Here is a 22,721-nt window from a genome sequence, read left to right on the forward strand (position 1 = left end):
TCGTCTTGATTGTATGGGTGTATTTCACAGTCATCATTGCAGCTGTGACCTGTCTTGAAGAATATTAGTCTATTTCATTTCCCTCTCATAACAAGACAGCAAAAATCTTTCGCCGGCATCTACACCGGATATGAATTCATAATACAATAGAACAAACGTGCTGTTCACCCATCCATTATTCCATTTGTTACTATAGCCCCCTGTTTGTTATTTGCAATTTGCCAAAATTTTGCCGTTTCCTTCTTTGTCGGTTGTTCACTTTTTCAGCGATACTAAAGAAATCCTAAATTATTCCTTTTTTAATCCGACTTTTACAAGCAGACTTCAAGCGCTACAGAGCTTGAATTCAATAATTTTCAAATAATTTTTCGGCTACTATAGTAGGATATATGAAGGTATCTATATAATCTATGCTCATTTTTATATAACAAGCATCCTTATATCAAGCTTACAATGTACTAATACGCACATAAAAGCGGAGGTTCAGCACCGTTGACGAATACAGTTCAATATACTAGGTGCATGTGAACAGTGTACGCTAAATCGGGAGGTTATGAATAACGCATTTTGACCGGAACAGCGCGCACTAAGACACAGACAAGAAGAGAGACACGACACACACGAGCGCATCCGGTCAAAATGAGTTACCAACTTGCCCAAGCATCTGTTTTATGAATAACGGATTCCTTTATCGCTTAGCCATTGGGATTTTTTAGGTAACGTTTCAAAAGAATAAATATACCGGGACTCTGTTTCTTGTAATTCACATTTTGCTAAGACAAAGAATGATTGCTACATTTCTGTGGGTGACGGTCAGGAAAAAGCTTCGCCACAAATGTACAGTCTTTGTAAAAAGTATACGGCCCAAGAATTTTTGTTCTAAGCCCTGTAACGAGGCTCGTAAAGCAACTGTCGCGTTCGAAATCTTGTAGATGACAAATCTCACCCTCATTCTCCTCTAGCTTACATTCATATTCTAGTATTGCTGCCAGCAGCCCCGTTACAGTGCTTTGAAGTGAACCTCTTGGGCCGTATACTTTTGACAAAGACTGTACATACCATAGATTCCCTGAGGAAAGGACAGATAGAAATGATTTTGAGTTCTTCAATGACAGAGCAGTGTAGCTACAAGCAACGTAGCTGATGTGTCATTGAACGAATTCCACGGCCTGCTAACACCCGGCCACCTCAGTGTATCTCGCACTTATGACAGGGTACGGCGCCGTTTCTATTGGCCTGAACTATACCGCAGCATCCGGCGCTACATCGTCGCTAGCGACATCTGTCAGCGTAGGAACAACTCGTCGAGGCCGCCAGTTGGTATTCTTTACTCTACTGCCGTGTCCTTACTCCGTGGTCGTGCACATGCAACTGTTTTATCGTGTTAGGACTGGTCTTCTTGTCCCGTTAGCGACGTCACGATCAGGTCACAAAAGGTCCTTGCTCCGAAGCATAAATGCTATATACTGACCGCCTTGATCAAATGAGACGTCCGGGCACAGACACCTCAACTTACAAGTCAGTAATTCGTTGAAACCTTCGATAAGGTTTTATTAAGAACAACAAAAGCGTGCAGCCCGAATATGACAGCTGCCGGCTGAAAGAATTATTTAGGTCACGGCGCCCTCACTTCCGCAGCCCGGAAGTTAATAGCTTCCCCTGATTTGTTCGGTTGTCTAATGCGATTCATTGCTGTACTCGCTAATCGACTCCAGAACCCACCAGGTGTGAGCCCCAGATACTTAAGACTGGCGGAATTTCCTGTTCAATGCGGGAATTCCATTTCTTTCGAGAAAAGAAAAAAAAAATCCCATAACACCGAAGGTGATGAAACGATGGGCACGAAGAAAATATGAAATTGGACGGTTCGAAGTTTCAGACAAAAATTCTAATCCATTTTTATTTTTTTACTTTTCAGATGCGCTTCTCATTCTTCTTCCAATTACAGCGAGTTTTCATTGAAGGGTTGAGAAGTGACAATTTCTCTTTCTACTTTGTATGCGTTACTTCATGCACCACACCGTTTCTGAAAATTCTATATACATTGAATACAAGTTTTAAAAACTCAGAGAAGATATCGTAAGATCTTTCAAATGAGATTGCTAGTTGGCACAAAGCCGTTTGTAATATTTATGCAGCTCCTTTTAAAGGGAAACGAAAACAGATCATGTTGGTCGTCTTTTGCGACCTTCAGCACTTACGTGGGAATGGAATTAAATTCGCTATTTAACAGTTACTTTGCATTACCCTCAGGTTTAAAGTTTGGCTCCTTCCAACTCTTTTCCAGTTATAGTCGCTTGACTGATTGGTCTGTTTGCTGACTGGATAATGGACTGCTTTTGTGAATGGCCGACATTTACTGACTAGGTCAACAGTCGATAATTGACTGAGTCCGCGCGAACACAGCGCAGAAGATGGTGCCCGGCAGGGACTTTTTTCTTTGCTCACGAATAGCTCATTTTATAACTGTACTGTATTTCAATAACCGTCTCTAGGAAGAACTATCTTGACATTAGCTAATCAGTCAAATTGCATGCCGTAAGGCTCACCGTATTGCCGGGGGAGTCACCAGAGTACTGGAAGCACGTTCTCCGGCGACCACCACAGCTGCATCAAGTGGCTGCAAGCAGATGCGCAAATGCGTGCAGAGGGGAGAGCAATAAGCACTTGCGCGCTGGCGGCTGATGATCTTTAGGAGCTATGATAACGGTAAAGCGGTACACCGCGTGCTAAGTATGTCTAATATTACTAACAACACAACGTGACACGCCTTCATTGGGAGCTTGTCCTAGCCCTTCCGCTTGTTAAGACGCTTTATTATCCGAGGTGTGAAATGGGCTGAGCAAAAGCTAGATCTATTATCATCTTTCCTGTGCAACAGCACTTTTGTCGACCTGTAACCAAACACAAATTTTTCTCTTAGTTTCTACTAACAATATATCAACAGTATTTTAACGACAGGAAATGCAATTTGGCAATTGTTTCTCTTTATTCAACAAACCTCTTTGCGGAAAAAATAAAATGATTTAGGTATACCCTGCTATGTGAGATTAAAGATTCAGCTCAGCATTGCAATGTGAAGAGAGAAAGTGGCCGCCGCGGATTTCTTCTCCTCGGAGCACAAAAATACACAAGGGAAACAATTGGACGTTCGCACCGCTGCCATGTGCTGTCTCTGCCGTGCGAGCCCACGTGCGGAAACTCAATCTCCCTATCGGCAGTGGTTTCTCGGAAATCGAATCAGAAGGAAAGAGTGCTCCCTCGGGAAAGGTGCTCGCATACAGATAATCCCGCCTTTCCAACTCCGTGCTGCATTGCTACCGAAGTTACGGTGAGGCGCCAAAAACTTTTCCAACAAAATACAACACGGTGCAGTGACGTGAGGCTAACATGGGTAGGGACATTTCTCTTCTCTTCAAAAGACTACAGGAGCTTCTGAACACGGAGAACGCTGCCCGATGTGCCCACAGCAACGGCTTTCAAGTGTGCATTCAACTGAAAGTTGCCAAGGAAGCACCGAGATAGAGCTACCAAAGGCAACTCTAGCAATCTTGATCTAAATGAAAAAGTACCTTATTGCAATCATTGTTAGCGATAAACCTGGGTTCATCATGGCCAACAGAAAAAGTGATAAAGACGCCTTCCAGAGGCACTGAGCGTGAACAAGCAAACAGTACAAAACTTCCTGTTATCAAGTGCTGACGAGGCTGGTAGGCTTCACAGGCTGACGCAGAAGCTCACGTTTGCTGCATGAAAAGCGGGCGAGATTTCTAACCGTCGCCCTCAAGATACAGGACCGGGAACCCTCAACTCTGCCTTGGTATTCCGCAAAACATACTGTGACGCTAAGCAGAATTGCTTTGCCGGCTATGGCTTGGTGCTAATTTTATGAAGCAATGCCCATTCCGGAGTGGGCTGGCCGACAACTCTCCTTGCAAGACCCGTAGAATGAGCACCGCACATTTACTGGGTGAGTGCCCTTTTTTTTTTTAACACGAAAAAAAAAAAAAAAACAAACAAACAAACCATACGCTATGTGGCGCGCTCGACCGCCTCAATCCTGACCCTGTGACAGAGGATTAAACCACCGGACAGTGCCTGCCACACTCTGCGGCCCTCAATGTCTACTACAAAGCGCCGTTTTGCTACAGGCTTACATGACTAGCTGCGCCAATGTTCCTCGTAGCTTCCTTCTATTTTGCCATCCCCTTGTCTCTCTGCCCTGTTGCTGAGTCGCCAACCGAACCACCTTTCACCTTCCTGTCCATTTCTTCTTATTGTAAAGGAGTAGGATCAGTAGGCGAGGGGGTTAACCGGGAGAGGAAACCGGCGTACCGAACTGTATGCGGAGGGGCCTTATAGCGAGTAAGCGCACACTCTACTAAAGGATGGACATAGCCCGCCGTGCTGGCATCTACGCTCTATAAGCATGGTGTTCAAAAGTAAAGGTAATGTTGGAGATGGCCACGTGTAGAAACTGTTGCTTTTAATTCTTTGATTCTTGAGGAGGGCAGAAACCTCTGAGTGTATTTTGAGGCATCGATAGCTCTGAATACAAGAAGCCGAGATGAGCGGACCGATTTAGATGGCAAGCTAAGTGAGGTGCGCTCCAATTTTACGACTGTCCGTATGCACTGAGCCCATACTAGTGATCCAGGGGAGGCACGGCCACCTCTCGAAGGCACAAAGATTCAAATAGGCTCCAGTTCCAGCTTCCCCTTCCATATACCTTTCTCTCAGGCGTGAGTGGGACTGAAGCTGGATATGTGAAGTTGGGCCTGCCAAATGAACCCACACCTTTCTTTGGGGCTGTGTCAGCCCGATTCGCAAGCGTTTACATCAACCAAACAGGCAAATTCAAGGTTTAAACAGCATTTCGCAGCTTAACAGTCAAATATAATTGTCGCACTGGTTTTGAGGTAATTACTGACACAATAATGACACTGCAAACTATGTTCGTCTAATTTCCAATCCTATTTGGAAGAGCGCTGTTTTTAGCTCATGTTAAAACGTGATAGCGTTGAAGACTTCGATTTCTGAAAAACGCGCCGTGGGCAATTTCAACCGCGGCATTTTCAGCGTTGTGAGCGAAAAATCGCGGGCATGCCTTTGGTGGGCGGTAGTTGGCAGGTGACATGGCAGGGCACCGATTGGTTGTATCGTTGTATGACGTCACGAAACCAGTGACGTGGTCGACCTAGCAGTGTTGCCAAACAGCGCTTCGCTTTCGAAATGGGAGCGTAAGGTGAGAATACAGCCTTCCAAGGCCCTTCAATCCCGAGTTCAGCACGCTGCCCCTACACCACCTATGCACGTTCAAAAGGATTGGTTAAGCAGAATTTATGCCTGTGCCGTGGGGTCTTCCTATATTATGGTAGCGTATCTCTGTATACTAATGGACATGCATGAGATAAAAGAAGCACAAATTAAAGGATCGTTAATAAGCGAATAGCAAATTTCTGGCGCTTGAACGCGAATCTACGAGAAGCAGGCAGACAGGAGCCACTTATTGCAATCTTATACCTTATGTTTAAAGGCGAAGCTTAAACGTCGCTCCTCTTTCTTTCTTGGTTACAAGAAACTGGGCCTATAAAATATTAACCTCGCTGTAAGAACTTGCAAAATGATCGAAAGTCTTTGATGTCCGTAGATAGTTGATTTTCCAGCATTTCTCTTCCTTCCGTCCTGGTTTCCTTTTCACGCCTTTCTATCCTCTATACATTTCCATCTGCAGAGCTTCGTAGCAAGCCGGAAGGCTTAAACACGCTGAGAGATCATTTTGCTGCCGCTGAAAAAGCCTCGCGTTCTTTCGGTATCCTTGGTGGTCTGAAAACCTTCAAAGACTCAGCCTCAACAAAGCAACGTAGGCAGTCACCATCGGCGCTTAAGCTTTTACTTCATTGAGAAAATGCTTACGACGTCTGAACGAAGTATTTTTTACTCTTCTGTAATGCTCTCAAAAGCTTTGCTTCTCACGGACTCGGTCGGAAACATTAGGTGTGGACGGTTTTGTATGCACCCTTGTACGCGTTGCTTGTCATGTCAGCATTCTTTTCATCGGCTTCCTCTTTAGAAACGTCCCCACCCACCGCTATTATAGAGCATTGTGCTGATGAAAACTTTCAAAATTACGGAGCACGCAGGAGCAGCGCATTCGAAAGGCGAAGTCTTCACACCTGGCGTCGTAGTTCAACTTGTAGGGAACCGTACGGGCATGCGGAAGTCAGCACTGCGATCCCATCCGCGGCTCGTTTCTTATATTTAAACATTTTTATTTAGGCTAAAACATATGATTTCAATAATAGTTTGGTATTAATCATGTCTCGCTCCCCCCTACTGTCAAAACAAAAGTCCCTTATCCGTGCCGTACATTCAACGACTGTTAGCTTTCTTTTTTTTTTTCTTCTTTTCTTCGAAGAAAACCATGGCTTCCTTGGCACTTGAGCCTACTTATGTAGGCTGGACGCCTACGACCAGTAGATGGATAACGTAGTAGCTTGGACGGTATCCTGGTAATAATGAGGAAGCTATTACGTTATAAAATTAAGAGATCTGTAACCCAGAAAGCAGAGACTACTTGAGAGGCTCTTTCGCACTTCGAGGAAACTAGTATCGCGTGAAGTGTTACCGCCGAAATTCTGAGTGAATCGGCTACACAGATAAACGTGCAATAAACATAGCTGGCAGCTTTTTCCGTGCGTGCAGTTGATGTTACCTACTGTTTTCGACTTTCAGCGGCAGCGGTTCCAAAAGCACGGCGCCCACACGCTCCCGTTTTCCCTCTAAAGGTGTGAAACAGCCAGTAACCGAACCAGCAAACGCAATGGGATCAAGAGAACGGACCTTTAAAGATGGAGCGCAAGCATGCTCCTAACGTTTTAGTAATAATATATCATAATTTTTTTTTATTACGTCTTTATCATTATTTTCATTTGTGCATTCTATGGAGACATAATATCTTGTTAAAATTTTGTGGTGACACTTCCGGTCCTTTCTACTGCAGCCTGCATTTCACAACTTGCATATATATATATATATATATATATATATATATATATATATATATATATATATATATATATATATATATATATATATGTATGTATATATATATATATATATATATATATATATATATATATGTATGTATATATATATATATATATATATATGTATGTATATATACGTTGTGGAAATAATTGCACATATTCATTTTTTAAAGGTCATGGACGTAGATACCGTGCCTTGATTTAATTAAAAACCAGAGCGTTTTTTCCCCTTCACCACTTAAATTTTCATATCGACCTTCATGCATCAATCATTGCTCACAAGTTGAGGTTGAAGCCTGTACTTATCGGTATTACTGTCCGCGAGGTCGTTCCATCACAAGCATCATCCTGCGACACATTTTGTCCCCTTCGCAGAGATTATCTGCATTTTATTCTTGAAGGGTGTTCTTCAGCAAGCTTTTATGTCGAAACCATTTCCTTCCTAATAGCGTGGAAGCTTGAATGAATTTCCAAGCTAATAGGTTTTTATAGAACCAACAAGCTGTTATGCTGTTGTGACCTTTTCATCCATCGCAATTAACCTCACCTTGAAGAGAACCGTCACAGTTATTGGCGAGAATTTTCACTTCTCCTCTGAGACAATAATCCTCTGAGACAATATAATTTATACAGAGAATACAAGGCTCTGTATAAATTATATGACTTAATCATGAGTTTAAAACATTACTTTTTAATATGAGTTAAGTTTATAGATATTATCAGTTAATATTGGTTTCATGTTCACTGTAATTCATTTGCCCAATATTGCCGACAATTCCGTGAAGAAAAGCGCTTTTCTATAAAAAAGAAAAAGCCTACATTTAAAGCTTTAAATGTTTTAGATGATACACCCTTTTAGCTGGCCACGGATTGTATGGCTTACGTCCAAAAAGGGTTACAAAAAAATAGCCACAACGCCATCCAATGGTTGCCATTAAACGTTTTCTGCCTTATTTTGGCTATTTGAAAGTATTCTCTGTCAGAAGAAGTCGTCTTTATCGCCGAGAAATTTGAATTTACCAAACTATTCTCACGTTTGAATTTCCCGCTCATGACGTCTGCAAAGAACAGGCTTCATCCTTCTGAAGGGAATGTCTACGCATGCATTTAATTTTTGAAATAGGCCCTTTAGGTAACACCTATTGTTAATGTATTCACCTTTTCTTGCTATAAACAGTTCGTTGTCGGCTGGAGGGGCTGCGTTTCGTTTGGAACGATGCGCTGCATGCATCAATTTCATCTTAACACATGCTGTGTCATTTCAGCGAAACGTAGGGCAAAAATCGCTAGTCTTTAGAGATGCTTCTGCCTGTACTGGTATTCATATGGAAAACGACAATGTCAGGCTGTTTCTCCACACGTAATGTTTCTCTACCACAGCCTGAATGGTTAGGCGCGACGAAACACCACGTGTGCCAGGTAAAATGTAGCCGCTTCCTGTTTGCTTTGCTTCTAAAAATAGGTCGCAAATGTGTCTCCAGAGACGCTCTCTAAGCTTCCGCTATCCAGATGGCTGAAGCATTAAGTACGATGGAATTATAGATTTTTTTAACGACGCAAAGTACTTCGCGATAATGGAGTCGTCACGGTTCTTCAGTTTTATTTATTGTAGTTCATTTGCGGTCCCGAGCAGCTGGAAAGAAACCTCGTTTGCGGAAGAGGCATGCTTCTGTGCGGTGCGTGACTCCATCAATTTTGACTTTGATTCCTTGGAAAAACAAACATTACAGGCTTGATGGCGATCGTCCGATATTTCTGGGAATCTCTGCAAGTGAACGCCATTTTTGAAAAAAGTATTCTTCGAGATGCCATAGAAACGCCGTTCGCTGTTTACGAAGCTGCTCACGTCTCATGTCATCCTGGAAGGTCTACAGACAGCCTCTCAGCCAATTTCAGCGCATGCGCTCAAGATGCACCAGGAGAGCGTCTGACTTTCTTGTGTTATTTGTTTTTTTTTTATCTCTTCTTGACAAAGAACAACACTTCCCTAGGGCTTTCGCTCTTTGGCAGGCAATCCCAAGCTGCACGGAATTAAAATTTCTGTTTCTTTAGATGAAGTGCGCCTTATGTATAGGAGGTATCGTTTCAGACTGTAAACGCATGCGCTCTCCCTAAATCTTTTCATGTGCGCTGGCATTTTTACCAGTTTTGAAGTAGTTGACATTGCTAAAAAAATTCGGGAAATTTTGATTTATATTTCTTGTTAAGCAGATCACATGAGATGAAATTGAACTTTCAGATATTTTGAATACAATTCGGAAAACAATTAGCCGTTGCTATTAACATTAATATTACCGGTTCCTCATGACCACCACATAAGCCTAGTGGATCTCTGTATATCTCGACACTTTTCCCGCTTCTCTCCATTGATTTATATATCATATCGTAACTCTCTCTTTCGCCATGCTTCCGGACATTACAAGGGTCTGCAGTATGTAGCAGGCAGTTACGTTGTGGGGAGTGGGTTTATATCACTGAAAACTGCACGAGTAACACAGATGAATGTATTTACGCAACCTTGAATATTTTGATGAATAACATAGTCCATCCATTAAGCATCAAGCTCATCATCATGTGTAACTATTTTCTTTTCTGTGAGTTGAGAACTGCAGGCTTGAGATTCAGCGTTTTCTGTTTATTGTACCGACAATACGCAGCAAGCAACAATGCAAACTCCATACTCGTTATTTAGGTTTGATTCCCAAACAAATTGCTTTACGCTGACAGACTCTCTAGCAATAGCTTGAGTTCACGGAAAAACAAATTTCTGTTTTATTTTCTAATGCTCGATTGACGTTAAATGCGCTTCAACTTGGGCTAAAGAGTTTTCGTTACACATGCAATCGCAGTGTAGTGACGAAGCAGATATATGAATGAATACATACTTTTTTGCTCGCATTCTCTTTGTGCAGAACCTTATGTAGAGCAATGAAATAAACAATTAGTAAACGCTATAAGCGCCATAGAAGGAAAACTATTGGAGATCAGTATTTGACTATGCAAGAGGGCGCTTCAACTGCGTGAGTGGCCACCGTTCTGCGGATCGTAGGAGTTGACTTTATGCAACACGGAAGTTTGGTGAGTCTTGGACACGAAGTCGTTCCTTGTACTTTGTAAACAACGGCACATCTATACGTCCTCTGAACGCTATTGCATTTGTAGAAAAATGTTACATTTTTATAACCTACTTTCGAACTAATTCAAAAAAGAAAAGAATGGATACAATCACATTCGAGTATAAGATGTTGGAGGCCTGGATGGATAGATGGAATATAGGAGCGTCCCCTTTGAAACGGGGTGGTAGCAGTAGCTATCATGTTCATTTTTCTCCCTATATCTTACTTATTGATTTAGAATGGTTAACTAAACCACCATTCTATTTATTAAATTTTGTTCCTACATTACTAACATTATGTCACTTCTCTGCTTTTAAGCCACCAATTTTCCAGTCGTTTTTTGCTAGTTTCCACCGCCGGTTTATTCACCCGGCCACTGTTATCTCTAAACCCCAGAGCTTCAGGAACAGTGATTGCGCCTGCACCAACTTCCGGATGGATACCATTACATTCGAGTATAATATGGTCAATTGTTTCACTTAAATGAAGAGGCAGCGCCCCGCCGTGGTGGCGCAGTGGTTAGGAGGCCTGACTGCTGAGTCAGAGTACCCTGGGTTCGGACCCGAGTGCCGGCGGCTACGTTTCAATAGAGGCGAAACGGAGGTGTGTCCGCGTGCTGTGTAATGTCAACTGTTGCGACTGTAGGAAGAAAGAAAAGAAAATGCATGGGCCTGCTACTGACTCTGTAGCTGAGCCGCCTCCGCTGCCTTTTATACAGGTTTTATATACAGTGTGTGTATTAAGAATTTATGGACATCAATGGCGATAAAACAAACGCTTGAATAACACATTTCTAGCATTATTACGTCTCTAAAAGCCACATTGTGGCACCTGTTTTGCCTTTCAAAACCTACTAGCACAAGGATCAAACTTTGCTTCTTTCTACTCTGAGAGATGGACAATCGAGCATTGAGTATACTTACCTTCACTGTCACTTCGCACTTCTTTCTCTACTCAACACCAACAAACTAATGACCTGCGATGAAAAAAATCTTTTTTGCAGATTTACTTTGCCACCATACGTTGAAAACTGGAGTTTCAGTGGGGTCACGCGAAGACCCGAGGGCCTGTGTGCCCTGAATTCCTACTTATTCATAGTTTTTCTTTCGGTCTGTTCATATGTGCCCCCCCCCCCCCCCCCCCCTTCAGAAGAGACGGTCACGTGCCCCGAACGCTACCTAATTAGTCGCTGCAGAGCTCGAAGTAATTACCAGTCAGTGTGGCTGACCAGCAAATAGAAACATTTAGGTCAGCGTGCGCCATTTTAGACTGGACTTAGTGGTTTTCGCTTCTTAAGTCTGCGCACTGTTAGTAGTGTGTTGACCTCCTTTCGCACTTCCCTAATACCAATAAAGAGACGACAGCGCGGCCTCGGAGTATTACAAGTGACGCTGGAAATCTGCGAGCTCGTCTTCAGCTCGGCGATATCCACCGTGGCGGCTTGGCGAAGAAGATTGTCCAGCTCGGACAAATTAGACTTGAAGCTAGTTTGACCTTAGCGTGAATATTGTCACCTCTGTTTTAAGTTTTTCTCCTATCTGTTATTCTCTTGTTGCATCAAACAAGCAATGAGCAGGCGCATTTATTAAATTGCCTTCCAGCAATGCTTCTTATCTTTCTTTTAACGCCAAGCGCCAACGACTTAGGCTCTAAGCTGCGTGTTCAGCTCCGTCTATCCACTGAATTGATGTCACACCGTTTTATGACTAACTCCAGGCGTTGCCGAAGACAGAGCAGACATCTGGCGCTCCTCAAACTTTTCAGCGTCCTTGAACAAACTTCGGTTCAGTGTCATTTTGTTCGAAGTTTAGTGTCTGTAGCCTTGCGAAGGGAAGGAGCAGGAGGAGGCTATGACCTAAATAAAGCGCCGTACATGAGCTGATAACTTAGTTTCATAGTGCGGGTAGAAATGAAGAAGTACCTTTCAGTTCCTAAGAGCGTTTCTTCTACTGTGATAACACTGCTGAGGGAACGAGCTTGCATCGTACTTCATTTCATAGTTCTCTTACGTGAAATCAAAACCTAATGTTGAATTGCATATGATAAGAAATAATTGTTTTTAAGCCATTATTAAACATAATGAAATAATCATGAAGCTTATGAAACGGGTGTCAAAAAATGAGAGTAAACTAAGGAGTAAGTGCTTTTTTTTTTTTGCCTTTCTCTACAGGGGAAGTGAAGAAACGGAAATGCACATTAGGTATTTCAGCAATGCGTAGTAAAAATAATTAAGCGTCTATTGGGATATCAAAACCTGTTCCAAAGCGATGTAAGAGACCCGGAGGCAGGGAGAGGCAGGTGGGCAAATGTGTTTTGGAAGTTTACGGCAGACAAGTTTCGCCACAGTGACTCAGTTGTTAGGGCGCTCGACAGTTGAACCCAAAGAAGTCAGATCCAATAGTGGCCGCGGCGGCCTCTTTTTGATGGAGGTAAAAAGCAGCTAGGAGCCTCTGTGCTTTGCGATGTCAGTGTAACTTAAAGAACCCTAGGTAATCGAAATTTTTGGAGCCCTTCACGAGGCCGTTTCTCATAGCCTGAGTTGCTTTAAGGCTTTTTGCCCATAAACCGAAGCAGTTTGCGACAAAAAGGTGTCCGTATCTTCTACTGTACACTATTGATTGAAGCTCGGCGAGAGAGGCTTCCCGGGTATCATGACACTGCTGAAGATAACTAAACAGCAAACACTGGTAAATGAACCCTAGGTATCAATGCCATATACGTAATTTACAGATATTCCTGAGCGACGTTTTGGTTTTTGGTATGGATAGTATCCGACGTTTCGGTGCGCTTGCGAGTGCCCCCTGTGGTCGCCAGTTACTTATTGCCAGCTTACTCACAGACCTCATAGCATTTCCCTCTCTCGAGAGTACCCATGTCGATGGTCTGCTACTGCAAAATGCGGGCCTTTATTGCGCGACAAGTTTAAATTTTTCAATCGAGAAAAAAAAAAAAAACCTTAGGTAGCTCTATGAAAAAAATCATTCCGGAGAAAAATATTGAAGCCATGCATGTGAACCGTTCCGCCCTGTTTCACCACATCCATGTTGAAATAAATGCCGGAACGCAATTTTATTTAGGAAAGTGTGGTTTCAGAAAACATAGTTATCTTTATTATTGGGTTAAATAGTTAGTAAAGAGATTTCGAGAATTTAAATTTACTGCGGGCAGATTAGAATAAGTAAATATTTGGGTCAATATCGGCTTCATTGTGAAGAAACCACGAAGGGTCCCGGGGATTAGAGAAGCATTTAATACCTTTTTCGCACACGAAGTGTTGACGTTTATGGCAACAGGGAAATACAATTTATTTCGCAATAATTTTCTTTTCTGGACACCTAAGTAATACCAACCCATTATTTATACTAAAGGTTGTAGGTGTGTCCTCTTGTAGCATTTAACGTACACATCATTCTGTATAGGGTGACACTCAAGCTCCTCCATTAAGGGCATATGATGAAAGAGCGTTTCGCGCACAAGGAGAAAGTTTGCCACTTTACATTTGAATTTTTTTTTTTGCTTTTCTTTCTCGTTTACATTTACCTTAATCATCATTATTTTCTTTTTATTCTCGTTTATTTTTTCTGAATCTTTTGTTTACTTCTTCTTCATATTGCAACCCCACGTTTTGTGTGAAGCTTTCTTCTTCGTACCACAAAAACTGGCAGTTGGTGGCGAGCGCATCATCAGTGTTAAAGTTCTGGTTTGATTCTCTTGTGCGTGTATTGTTTTTTGTGTATAACCATGCAGCGCCGGAGGTCTTCGGAACCCATTCCTTCTTGTGTTTATTCTTTCTGCTACGTCTACACTGTGTCTAAACGCTTGCTCCGGAAATATAGCTAACGTTGTGAAATACATTGCAGAGGCGCAGAAAAGTTCAAGCGCAAACATATAAGATTTTCGTATAATACTTGCACAGGCGCATACGTGATCTAGACTCAGTGCAGTCAGAACGCTGTGGTGTCAAAATTAACAAAACATTCCGTATTGTTTACATTGTTGTAGCTATTTACAGTCTTATGCTTCTCGCCCTTTCGGTTTAAAAAGGAACTTGTTCCTTTCGATATGTACTAGAGGCTTGGCTCCATCTTCTATAAATGTTTACCGCAATGACTCTAAAGAAAGTTCATAACTCAAATTTGAGTAGTGGAGAGATTATCACTTTATTAAGGTCCCTGAAAATACAGATCAGGAAATCTGGTTAAGAAAGTCAAACGTGCTATGTTTATTTGGCTGCGGCACAAATAGGGAGGAGGATTAGGGAAGAAAAAAAGATCAAAAATACTGGTACAGGGGAAACTTTCTAGATTGACTGCGGCTTCATATTTAAAGACATATTTTAGAAGTCATCCGTCTATTCATATTTCCTCTTTCATGGCCTTTCGGTCTTTAAAACACTCTGGAGTGCCGCCGATCACAACACCCGTTGAGATTCTGCAACCAATTTTCCTACTCGTTTTGCCTGTAAAGGATGCTTCTTTCTGCGCTTTCCTGCACACAAAAAAGCCCGCTTCTAGTGCGGTAATTGTTATTAAGACTGTACTATCGACATGGGCTGAATTATGTTGTTAACTATTACGTGAGCACATTTGTTCTAAAGTTGGAATTACCGGCTGTCTACTGCGCGTACTATGGGGACGATGAATTTGGCTGTGCCGCATTTTTAATACACAGATTGAGGTGGTTATGCAGACAGTGCCACCGGGATTCTCTCCCGTAGGACCCTCAGACGTAACATTTCATGCTCCTCTGTGATATGGAAAAGTCCAGAAGCAAGAAAATGAGCAGATTTAGCAGGTAACTTATGGTTTGATTTTGTAGAAATACATCACGAGTGGGTGTCTTTACGGGGCATTAACAAAATCTAAGCCAAACTTCAGCAAACAAAACTTCGTAAAAATTTTCACTTCACAACTCCTACGCACCAGAAAAATGTAAACTGAAAAGAAAAAGAAAACAGCAGAAAGGGAAAGCATGGTGGTCTCTTTTTCGTAATATTTAATTTTCCTATTTTGCGAAAAGTGTTCCTTAGCTTTACGATAGTCCTTAAGGGTCAATCATAGCTGCTTCCCAAAAGAGCATGTCTGTATGTTTGATAAAAAGGACTGGTTTGGTTTCAATTTGAGTTCATAGTATTGGTCTCTATGTTAATATGTTGTCACTTTTTTGCATGTATAGCGTGCAAAAATTGTAGACTATGTAAATGTAGCAGAACTGCGTGTCAATGCTGTTTCACGACGTGCGGCTGTTTCGAATTCTGCGCATTACGACCGTGAAAATATAGGCCTTGTTTGGCCACGATGTTCAGCCACAACAGGTTATGTTTTTCACAGATAAAGCTGCAAGGAATAGTACTACACATCTTCCTAGGAATGCTGTCGAAGAACGTTTTATCATCGTTTCACGCACAGATTTTATCTTTAGCGCTGTTAGTTTCATAACTGCTTCATCATTCAGTCTTTATCGGAAGTCTTATCCGCGGCAGAGCTTCGCTCAGTGGCTCTTCATGGATTGGGAATTTAATTCAGTAGTTTGAATGCACGTTCGCGCGCTTAATACCGGTTAAATGGGAGCAGCTGACTAATATAACGCGCACTATACAACATGTCCAAGTGGCAATTACCAGCATCGAGAAACAAACCCCTTTCAGAATACACACGCGCTCGTAAAAGATGCCATAATGTAGGCTTGAAATAAACGAAGACAAAATGGATTGCACGGCGGTCACATGCTCACTCAGACAGCCTGCCACACCGGGAACCAACACGCAGCTCTTGAGGCTTTGTCTATCATAAAACATTTCCCCGTGTAAGTGCCTGTTCACCAAGCATATTAGTCTGGTGCTTACGCAAATATCGTAAAGACGCGTGCGGCATTGGGCACCGCTGAAATGAGTTCTTAACTGCTCTTATAGTCGCTAATCTCACTCGTGCATGTACAGTGTTGTTCATCCTTAAGGTAAACACGCGGGCAAGCGGTTGCTTTCTTACAGAAGCCATACTGCCTGACACAGTAGCACATATAATAAACATTCTTTAGGCGCTTAGAACCTTTTCTGGGCTAGTTCGTCTAAAGGGTTTTATTGGAAGAACCCCACTGGTGACAAAAGACAGAAGTGCGGCTTCTTCCGTGCCGGATTTGAGGTTAATATGGTTCCACTCGGCGGTGGTAAATGGCCTGAGCCACGCTCCCACCTGAAGACTGGAGCGAAGCCTTCGTCGTCGCGCCTCCTACGTTACCGCCGAGATGGCAGGAACGCTAATCAAGGAGAATGATGACATATTTCTAACAAGGCATTTTTCAACAAGTTGCGCTAGCCTGTAGATTTTCAGATTTTCTGTGATCCGTTTTTCGTGAGAGCATGTCAATTGTGCAAGTCGAAAAAGGTGTATACTGATGTGTATGAACCCGAACCGCTAAACAAAGCATTTTGCTTTGTTTAGCGGTTCGGGTTCACACACATCAGTTGGTTCCGGCCCCAGCTGGTGCCGGAACCATTTTGGTTCCGGCACCAGCTGGGGCTAAGACATTCTTTTTCAAGCTCCAACACTACCACACTATTTGTCAAGATGTGGATGCAGCGAAATGGACTCTTCGTTCCTCTGGAGTGCACTGCATTATATGCCGAAAAAATAAAACAATTAGGCAGGTTTTCCTGGAGTGCTGCGACGCTATTTTTCTTCAAGGCATCAACGAACGCTGAAGAGAAAACCTCCTTTGAATCCACATGGTATCCGGTTCCTTTCTGTAGACACTGATGATGGCACAGCTTTCGACGTTACTAACTTACTTTCTTTACTTGGCATATGGAAAATCAGAATGTCTGCTGACCATGGTGACGTTGATCCCCGTTAGGACAACAGATCTTTAGAGACCCATTAGTAATTGCCCCGCCACAGTGGTGCAGTGGTAAGACGCCCGGCTACTGTGCCAGAGTACCAGGGTTCATTCCCGACCGCGGCGGTTGCGTTTCGATGGAGGCAAAACGAAGAGGCGTCCGTATGCTATGCGATGTTAGCGTACGTTGTTTTTGTTGTTGTGGCTGTAGGAAGAAGGAAAAAAAAAATGCACGGACCTGCTACTGGCTTTGTAGCTGAGCCACCTCTGCAGCCTCGTCTGGACAGAATAAAAAATAGAAAACGAAGAGGAAGAGAAAGACGTGCGCCGCAACAACAGCCGTCGTCCACCACCAAAGTGGCGGCGGGTGCAATGATGGCCTACAACAGATACAAATTCGGTGACTGGGGCTAATAATAATAATAATAACAATAATAATAATAATAATAATAATAATAATAATAATAATAATAATAATAATAATAATAATAATAATAATAATAATAATAATAATAATAATAATAATAATAATAATAATAATAATTATTTATATTATTATTATTATTATTATTATTATTATTATTATTATTATTATTATTATTATTATTATTATTATTATTATTATTATTGCCCCGCCGGGGTGGTGCAGTGGTAAGACGCCCGACTACTGTGCCGGAGTTCCCGGGTTCGAACCCGACCTCGGCGGCTGCGTTTCGATGGAGGCGAAACGAAGTGGCGTCCGTGTGCTGTGCGATGTCAGCGCACGTTAAAGATCCCCAGGTGGTCGAAATTACTCCGTAGCCCTCCACTACGGCTCCTCTTTCTTTCTTTCCACCTTCATTCCCACCTTCCTCCCTTCCCTTACGGTGCGGTTCGGGTGTCCACAGAGCAAGTGTGACAGTTACTGCGCCTTTCCCTTCCTGTGAACGAATTTAACTTAACTTTTTATTATTATTATTATTATTATTATTATTATTATTATTATTATTATTATTATTATTATTATTATTATTATTATTATTAGCACCCGCCTCAAGCGGCGTTGACCTACTGTCCCAGCCCCGTAGGGCCAGGAACAGCCACCTCCCTCCGTCAGCGCACATTAAAGATCCCCAGGTGGTCGAAATTACTCCGTAACCCTCCACTACGGCTCCTCTTTCTCCCTTTCCACTTTCTCTTCCACCTACATTACTTCTCTTACGGCGCGGGTCACGTGTCAACAGAAACAAGTGTGACATATACTGTGCCTTTTCCTTCCTGTGAACCAATTAATATTATTATTATTATTATTAGTAGTAGTAGTAGTAGTAGTAGTAGTAGTAGTAGTAGTAGTAGTAGTAGTAGTAGTAGTAGTAGTAGTAGTAATTAAATGAGCAAAATACACAGAAAATTGTGCCAGAATGGCTAGTGCGCTTTGAATTGCTGACAAAAATAAGAAAGTTTTAAACCGACGACGTGAGCAGAAGACAGGCTCATGATTGTAGTACCTTTTGTGTGGTCGAGTTTTTACAGTTACTTAATAAGCCTGCTTGTGTTTGTACGAATATTCTGGTAATGAAGAAAAAATTAAGCCCGGCGTATAATTGTTGCTTAGTCCGCCCGGTGTGTGATGGGAGGGGTAGGAGCTTGATTCTCGGTGGAGGAGGACTTCTTTATTTGTTGCTAAATTGCCCAATAGCCAAGACAGGTGAGGTGGGCACCTCTTGTTCACAGATCTTGCGCACACTCATTAGGCAAGAAACTCTCTCGCTTTAGTAATGGCGCAAGCACTGGTGGACCTGTGCCTCGCCGGGGTGGTGCAGTGGTAAAACGCCCGACTACTGTGCCGGAGTACCCGGGGTCGAACCCGACCTCGGCGGCTGCGTTTCGATGGAGGCGAAACGAAGAGACGTCCATGTGCTGCGCGATGTCAGCGCACGTTAAAGATCATCAGGTGGTCGAAATGACTCCGTAGCCCGCCACTACGGCTCCTCTTTCTCTCTTTCCACTTTCACTCCCACCTTCCTCCCTTTCCCTACGGCGCGGTTGAGGTGTCCGCAGAAAACAAGTAAGACAGTTACCGCGCCATTTCCCTTCCTATAAATCAGTTTTTTTTAGTAATGGCGCACGCACTGATCGACCTGGAGGTGAGGCTTTGCGTGGCCTGCCACTTGGTTGTTTTGTGGGGTTTAACGTCCCAAGGCGACTCCGGCTATGAGAGACGCCGTAGTGGAGGACTCCGGAAAATCGTCCACCTGGGGTTCTTTAATGTGCACTGACATCGCACAGCACACGGACGCCACTCCGTTTCGCCTCCATCGAAACGCAGCCACCGAGGCCGAGATTCAATACCGCGTCCTCGGGAACAGTAGTCGAGCGCCTTAACCACTGCACTACCCCGGCGGGGCCCTGCCTACCACTTGGATTGGAAGTGTGATTTGGTCGGTCGCATTAGCATTGAAATTAGTTCGAGCGTGCTCATCCTAAGAGTGCTTACTGCTGTATGTATGTTATTGATCATTTGTATATTTTCTCATTCTATAGGCTCCTGGTAAGATAGAGGCTGCGAAATATATAGAAAAATAAATTATTTATTCATCTCTCTGTAAGCTAAACCCGCAGTGAGTGGAATAAACTATTAGACGTTATGTTTTCCAACATTCCAAATGCGCATTCTACAGTTTATAACAGTTATATTAGACAGAATCCAATGAGTATATCTAAGCAGGGGTAAAAAACAGCCGCGGTGAGTTCACAGCTAGCAGCGATTGTTCCAGATGGCTGAATGTTTTGAGCCTTTCGCTATAAAATTCCACCAATAATGGCATAGCTAGAAACATGCTTCGTTGACTTTGTTTATTTAAGCCTGTCACTAACAACCTTTCATGAGCTTCCAAATCTTGCTTACTGAAAAAGATTGACAGATGGCGCAGTCATACATTTCGCGCTGCGACATTTTGTCCTGGGTTACTTTAGGTTGTGGGCCTCAAACCTATTATTACATTGATGACTTTCATTTCACCTGACCTTGAGGTTATAAGCGCACCACTAGGACGCGTAACGAAATGCATGCATCTTCTTCCAAGCTACAAGCACGCTTTCTCAAATACTTTTTTCTTTTACTTTGCGAAAACAATACAAAGAAGTTACACATTTAAACCCACAATTGCCCGCTGTAGTTTATAAACAAATCCTTATATATCAGAAATACTGAAAAGAAGCATCATTGCGTGCCAGGGAGAGATTTAAGAGCTCTCGTGTTCCACTGATTCTAGAATAAATCACTGCTTTAATTTCCTTAAATAAAACCAGGAAATATTTTTTTTTTTTTTATGAAATGGCCAAGCGAAGCATTTCCGTTCAATAAAAAAAAAATATCAATGCAAAGCTTCATTTCTCACCCCTTGCACCTATTAGATGCGGCGAAAATGTACCATCCACACCGGCTGCAAATGTAGATGTACGCCACCTGCTGTAGACTTGTGCAGGTAAAGGTCTTGTAAGGACACACATATTTTACACGAAGTTGGGTTAGGCGACAAAGATAGTGAATTTCTGCAGCTGTCTGACTGATAATAACAAATGCACGAGCCTGCTTCGTTTCTAAAAACAATACATTACACAATTTTGTTATACATTACACAATTTTGTTCAGTAGCCTTAATCAAGTTTGCGAAATAAAATAAAGAAGGCACCATTTTCTAACTCACACCTAAGCAATCTGGTAAGTCCGCAGCTGTTTATAAAGCAAACGCTTTTTCCGTGACTTGCCTAGGAGAATAAAAAACTGAAATGTTTTGCGCAGAAAGAGAAGCAGTAGCCGAAATTTTCAGAAGACAAAGCAAAATGAAAGATTCCAAAAGTTCTTTTTTCTTCTCACTTTTCCAAGAGAAAGCAAGTACCCTAAGGCATGCTGTCAATGAAGACAAATTAAGTAAGAAAACTCAATAAACCGTCTCGGAGTTTAAATTAAACTTTCGTTCCTTTCGCCGCTGTCAAGAACACCGACACGAAAAAGTAAAATACCAGCCCTGCTCACTCAACCAGGGCTTTCTCTAGTGCGCACTGCTTGTAGGTATTCGAAATTACAGCGGCACCAGGAAACGTGTGGGTTGAGCCTCTGCTAAGTTACTTGCAGACTGTTGACCACGTATATAAAATAACGCAACATCGTCTCGAAAGACTCCGCTTCAGTGTTCTTTAGAGACTAGAAGAGGTACTGAGGCGACGTGGCTTGTCGCGTTCGGCTATGCAAGGCGCACCTCCTATCCGGCCTGGCAATGACCGAGGCTGAAAACTGAGCGGCTTTTATGCTGTGGCAGCGAGCTAAAACCTGTCGCAACTAAAAATGGTACTGAATCTAATATTCAAAGACACAGCAGTACATTCCCCATTCTGTATAAAAAAATTGCCAATGTCAGCGTTGTGGCCATGATATCACGGGCGTGCGATTGCGGGTGGTAGTTGGAAATTTACATGGTTCGGGGCTGATCTTGCGGCGGGTTGTGTGCCGTAACGAATACACATGATATGACAAAGTTGGGGAGGAGCATGCAGATCTGTTAACTCACCTGAGGCGGGAAAGTGGGGCAGGAACCAACCTTCTTTGGTACTTCTATCCTTAGTGAGACACGGTGCTTTAGGCCATGCATGCATGTTTGGATGGCTTGGCTAAAGTGGGGCTTTATTTTGGGGGATCTTAAAGTTAACTTGGTAGCTTACGAGAGTACTCTATTGTCTATATGTGAGATATAAAAGCAGCAATTAAATTTTAGTGATCACTAATTATGGCAATAGGAAAATGAACGCACAAGAAGAAGAATGCGCAGAGGGAGCAGGAACTGGAAGCATTTCACGCTCTTAACATCATAACTTTGAAAGGATGAGCTTTGCATTCCCTTGTGACTTGTTGTTGAATTTTGTCTGCGTGTGTTTTGCAAGTTTCGTAACATGGGGAAAGTTAACCATTCTCGAAACAGAGGTCAACTTTGCACCTTATGTAGCTATTAACCATACCGAATGTACGGCAGAACAAAAGAAGCAAGCAGTCAATAAAACTAAAAAGTACATAAGAGATTTTTTACATATTTAAGCGAAATGCTAATGAGTTGGCCTAACATTAGTCGACGACCTATGTAAAGATTTCAAAAGATAAGTGAATAATCGAGATTCTGATGATGGCGTGAACACAGCACAAAAAAAAAAACAAGAGTGCGGAAAGAAAGAAGGTACATAAAGAGAATGCATTGTTGCTGTTATTCTTACGTCCTTTTTGCACATGAGAATGATTGCAGCAGTGGATTTTCTTTAGGTACTTTCTTTCTTTCCGTACTCTATTTTTTTTTTGCGTCCTACAGAATTCTTTAAAACACAATCCAACTAGCCACATTTAAAGGAGCATTTGACATTGAGGCTATCTGCCGAGAAAGGGTCTAGAGGCGCCAGGCAGCCTGCGACTGCATTTTAATGAATCAGCATTAAATTTCACTATTGTGTCATGCATATCTCTGATTTGTCGATTGAGGCCACTTTAGCTTCAGGCCTTATCAATCACTCGAGAAATCAGCGCTCACCGATCAGGTCACAAGGTCACGACACCTGATCGCGTAGCGCTGATAGCTCGGCGGGATGTGTGAGATCATAAGATCACAAAACATGATCGAGATAGCAGGTACTTAGCAGGCAGGCAGGGCCATGACGTAGACCTAAACTAGCCGCCGCCTGACAGCTCAGGGTTCTTGCA

The sequence above is a fragment of the Amblyomma maculatum genome, chromosome 8 (genome assembly GCF_055883805.1).
Source record: "Amblyomma maculatum isolate TAMU_Amacu chromosome 8, ASM5588380v1, whole genome shotgun sequence".
NCBI lineage: Eukaryota > Metazoa > Arthropoda > Arachnida > Ixodida > Ixodidae > Amblyomma > Amblyomma maculatum.